A 5,884-nucleotide genomic window follows, 5' to 3' on the forward strand; every position below is an offset into this window, starting at 1 on the left:
GTGGCCACTGCTGAGTTTTCCAAATTTGCCTGCATATTGAGTGCAGCACTTTCACAGCATCATCTTTCAAGATTTGAAATAGCTCAACTGGAATTCCATCACCTCCACTAGCTTTGTTCGTAGTGATGCTTTCTAAGGTCCACTTGACTTAACATTCCAGGACGTCTGGCTCTAGGTGAGCGATCACACCATCATGATTATCTAGGTTGTGAAGTTCTTTTTTGTATAGTTCTTCTGTGTATTCTTGCCACCTCTACTTAATATCCTCTGCTTCTATTAGGTCCATACCATTTCTGTCCTTTATTGAGCCCATCTTTGCATGAAATGTTCCCGTGGTATCTCTAATTTTCTTGAAGAGATCTCTTGTTTTTCCCATTCTGTTGTTTCCCTCTATTTCTTTGCATTGATCGCTGAGGAAGGCTTTCTTATCTCTCTTTGCTATTCTTCGGAACTCTGCATTCAAATGGATATATCTTTCCTTTTCTCCTTAGCTTTTCACTTCTCTTCTTTCACAGCTATTTATTTGTAAGGCCTCCTCAGACAGTCACTTCGCTTTTTTGCATTTCTTTTTCTTGGGGATGGTCTTGATTCCTGTCTCCTGTACAATGTCATGAACCTCCGTCCATAGTTCATCAGGCACTCTGTCTATCAGATCTAGTCCCTTACATCTATTTCTCACTTCCACTGTATAGTCATATGGATTTGATTTAGGTCATACCTGAATGGTTTATGGTTTTTCCCACTTTCTTCAATTTAAGTCTGAATTTGGCAATAACGAGTTCATGATCTGAGCCACAGTCAACTCCCAGTCTTGTTTTTCCTAACTGTATAGAGCTTCTCCATCTTTGTCTGCAAAGAATATGATCTGATTTCGGTGTTGACCATCGGATGATGTCCATGTGTAGAGTCTTCTCTTGTGTTGTTGGAAGATGGTGTTTGCTATGACCAGTGTGTTCTCTTGGGAGAACTCTATTAGCCTTTGCCCTGCTTCATTCTGTACTTCAAGGCCAAATTTACCTGTTACTCCAGGTAACATCCTACTTCTTGACATCCTACTTTTGCATTCCAGTCCCCTATAATGAAAAGGACATCTTTTTTGGGTGTTAGTTCTAAAAGGTCTTGTAGGTCTTCATAGAACTGTTCAACTTCAGCTTCTTTAGCATTACTGGTTGGGGCATAGGCTTGGATTACCGTGATATTGAATGGTTTGCCTTGGAAACAAACAGAGATCATTCTGTTGTTTTTGAGATTGCATCCAAGTACTGCATTTTGGACTCTTTTGTTGACTATGAAGGCTACTCCATTTCTTCTAAGGAATTCCTGTCCACAGTAGTAGATATAATGGTCATCTGAGTTAAATTCACCCATTCCAGTCCATCTTAGTTTGCTGATTCCTAGAATGTTGTTGTTCACTCTTGCCATCTCCTGTTTGACCATTTCCAATTTGCCTTGATTCATTGACCTAACATTGCAGGTTCCTATGCAATATTGCTCTTTATAGCATCAAAACTTGCTTCTATCACCAGTCCCATCCACAACTGGGTGTTGTTTTTTGCTTTAACTCCATCCTTTCATTCTTTCTGGAGTTATTTCTCCACTGATCTCCAGTAGCATATTGGGCACCTACCGACCTGAGGAGTTCATCTTTCAGTGTCCTATCTTTTTGCCTTTTCATACTGTTCATAGGGTTCTCAAGGCAAGAATACTGAAGTGGTTTGCCGTTCCCTTCTCTGTGACAAATGCAGACATCAATGATTCTGAGTCTAAAAATGTAGAAGAGTTAAACTTTTCATGTGAAGATGTTTTCAGTTCAGTTCAGTTCAGTTCAGTCGCTCAGTCGTGTCCGACTTTCCGCGACCCCATGAATCACAGTACGCCAGGCCTCCCTGTCCGTCACCAACTCCCGGAGTTCACTCAAACTCATGTCCACAGAGTCGGTGATGCCATCCAGCCATCTCATTCTCTGTCGTCCCCTTCTCCTCCCGCCCCCAACCTTTCCCAGCGTCAGAGTCTTTTCCAGTGAGTCAACTCGTCGCATGAGGTGGCCAAAGTATTGCAGTTTCATCTTTAGCATCAGTCCTTCCAATGAACACCCAGGATTGATCTCCTTTAGAATGGACTGGTTGGATCTCCTTGCAGTCCAAGGGACTCTCAAGAGTCTTCTCCAACACCACTGTGGTGTTGGAGATGTTTTAGGAATATGTTAACTCATTAATTTCACTTCTATTTATCCTTTAAAGTGTACATGCAGTGATGTATGAGATAGGCACTAATCCAGACTTAGACCAATCAGAGCACAGAAATACCCTGTCTACCGTGACTGGCCAATCAGAGTGAGGCTCTCAATTTTGTTCCCTTCTTAGTCTAACTGGCCCCTCTCCATGCTGGGTCTTGGAAAGCATCCTTTGACCATAAGAGGAAACAGACTTAACATGAACCGACACATGGCTAACAGAGCAAAGAAGCAAGCAAAAGGACCTGGATACTTGATGACTATACTGAACCACAGGAGCACCTCAGGGCAGCATGAGTTCAGTTTCTGTTACTTGCTTTAGAACAAGCTTTAGAACTAAAGCTTTCTAATTGAAAAAATGTGGATGGAGCAAATATAATTAGTGAGAACACTCAAGGCAGCCCTGCTTCGTCAACCTAGGGACAGAATGATCGAGCATACTATCCACCTCTGGGTTAGTCATTGATCCATCTGGTGAACCTGGTATTGTGTACTGAGGGCTCCAGCGAGGTTTCACTGTGAGGCACACTGTGGAGGAAAAGCATCTTTATAATACTTTTTAAAAAATAAGAAAGAATGGAATTTGGAGATATTGGCAAGTAGAAAGATAGCTGGAGCTGATCCACACACATCTGTTTCTGTGGTTCATACATGTTTCCATATCTTGATTTGACTTTTATGCATCCACAGAACAAGAACCTGACCTGAGAAGATGAAATCAAGCACCCATTTTTACTTTACTTTCATGTTGATGCTAACTGCTCCTAGAACTGTCCCCAGTGAGCCAGACACTCAGCAGGACCACCAACTTAAAGAATCATGTTATGCTGTTGGCCTGGGTTACTGTTGAGTGAACAGATGAAGGTAGGTCGGTCTACAGACGGCTGTGACACTGAAAGAATCACAGATTTTTACTTACAAATCTCTGCCTCCTGTTAGGCCTGCCCCAGGGGATTTGTGAAGGACGGAACAGTTTCCCTGCCCCTATCAAGAGGGTAACACAGCTAAGTTGTCACAAAGCTCCTAGTAAACCTTCAGTTCTATTTCCCTAAATTCAAAATCTAGGTTATTTCATGGTCTTTGGGACACCAGAACTACTTTTCTCTTTAAATCTTGGTAGATTGGTATTGCTGTTTTTGTTTTTAATCCTTGAGTTTTATGAGTTTTCCTGTGCCTGCTTGCCCATAACTTATTCTTTTGGTGTGATGACCACTTTTTAATGAGTTCAGCCTGTGCCTTCTTGGACCATTTCGGAGTGTGAGGAGTGTGTTAATTAGCTATCAGATCTAGCTTGGCTTTTGAAATCCAGAGCTTTAGAATGCTACAAAACTGTAAATATAATCCTGGCTTTTTGCATTTGGTAATTATCCAGAGCTGTAGCCTCAAGGAGCCTTCCACCTCAGGATTCTGCTACCCACAACCCCTGGATGGTTCTGTCATTAATGGTCAGTCTCCAGGGAACCATACCCAAGGGAAATGGTTTCCTGTTTTGTTCTAAGTGGCTCCTCTTCCCTGCAACCTTTCTCCCTGTTGACCAAATATCCTATTTCAGGATGGCCAGAATAAGCCTTTTCCCCCTCCCCTTCATGGGGTAAGAAGCTATTTATTAACAGGAGTGAGAAAGCCCCTCTGGGGGTAAACTGTCTTCTTATGACTACACTTACATTGTACCAAATTATATAAAGTATTTTCAGGCCTTCAAATACCTATTCCTGCAAGAAATCTGCAAGATCACTCAAACTGATCGCTCTCACCTCCAACCTAGAAACACCCTCTCTTTTACAACACTTCCCATCTATACCTTCCTGCTGGCCTTGGGCCAAGCTGTGGGTTCCTAAAGATGAAGAAAAGGAATTCACCATCTGCTGAAGGACAGGTCTCTTAAAGCAAGGATCTCCATCCTCCAGGATCTGATGATCTGAGGTGGGACTAATATAATAATAATAGAAATAAGTGAAGTTGCTCAGTCCTGTCCGACTCTTTGCAACCTCATGGACTATAGCCTGCCAGGCTCCTCTGTCTATGGGATTTTCCAGACAAGAATACTGGAGTGGGTTGCTATTTCCTTCAATAATAGAAATAAAGTGCACAATAAAAGTAATGTGCTTGAATCATCCTGAAGCCACCACCACCCCATCCCCACATCTGTGGAAAAACTGTCTTCCATGAAACTGGTCCCTGGTGCCAAAATGGTTGGGGACCGTAGACTTAAATGGCCCACAAATTTACAAGATACTTAGAGTCTGAACTGGGAAGGTTGGGAAGGTGAACCAGGCCTCTGGACTTTGCACACCAGTAGGCAGTGCCAGGTGAACTCGGGGGGCAAAATGCAGTGGGTGTGTCAGCCCTGCTATGCTGTTTCATTGCACGCTACCTTGTGACTGATCAGTTGTCCTAATGATATTTTAAGTGTTGTCCTGTGAATCAGTTTTTCCTATCTCTGAAAAGGTGTTCTCTCAATCGCAGACTTTTATAAAATAGTGTGGACATTTAACACATAACAAGTAAAGGAATATGTGGAAGAACCATTTGTGTCAGACTAGACCCTGACTTCCGGAGAAGGCGATGGCAACCCACTCCAGTACTCTTGCCTGGAAAATGCCATGAACGGAGGAGCCTGGTAGGCTGCAATCCATGGGGTTGCTAAGAGTAAGACATGACTGAGCGACTTCCCTTTCACTTTTCACTTTCGTGCACTGGCGAAGGAAATGGCAACCCGCTCCAGTGTTCTTGCCTGGAGAATCCCAGGGATAAGGGAGCCTGGTGGGCTTCTGTCTATGGGGTCGCACAGAGTCGGACACGACTGAAGTGATTTAGCAGCAGCAGCAGCAGCCCCTGACTTCAGAATCTGTGAAGTCTGGCAACATCCCAGGAGCCAGTGCTCCAGGCCACCACTCACCACCCTCCACCCAACAGACAGCCCTCTGAGGGTGAGTGAGGTTGTGGGATGGGGGTCAGAGGCTGGCAATTGTGAATTTGTTCGTAAAGCTTGAAGGGACGCTCACCACAATGCACCCGACCTGAAGCTTCTCTCTCCCTATGCAAAACAAAATCCCCCTAAAGACAGAAAAGCCTTGAAAAATTAACTGCTCAAAAACGGTGAGGACTGAAACTCCAATACTTTGGCCACCTGATGCAAAGAACTGACTCATTGGAAAAGACCCTGATGCTGGGAAAGATTGAAGGCAGGAGGAGAAGGAGATGACAGAGGATGAGATGGTTGGATAGCATCACAGACTGTGTGAACATAAGTTTGAGTAAACTCCGGGAGCTGGCGATGGACAGGGAAGCCTGGCGTGCTGCAGCCCATGGGGTCGCAAAAAGTCGGCCACGACTGAGGGACTGAACTGACTTGAAAGGGGCTGTCCTCGGGCTACAGGACATCCAGATCCAAATAGGTCAGTCGAGAGCCTCCTTTTGCTCCAGAAGGCGCTCCTGACAAATGAGTCAGGAGTCTAGGGTCACCGCTAGCGAAGGACTGAGCCAAGCTGGAGCTGTAGGAACGAGGGGCCGTGGGAGAGCGGGTCTCGAGAACCTCAGAGCGTTGGACGCGCGCTCGGAGCGCGACACAGCGCCCCGGCGCGGCAGGCTCCGAGCCGCGGTGGGCGGGGCGGGCCACGTGGGCGTGGCAGGCTCCCAGCCGCGGTGGGC

Source organism: Moschus berezovskii, chromosome 12 (assembly GCF_049115385.1).
Source record: "Moschus berezovskii isolate FMDL1 chromosome 12, NW_MosBer_1.0, whole genome shotgun sequence".
NCBI lineage: Eukaryota > Metazoa > Chordata > Mammalia > Artiodactyla > Moschidae > Moschus > Moschus berezovskii.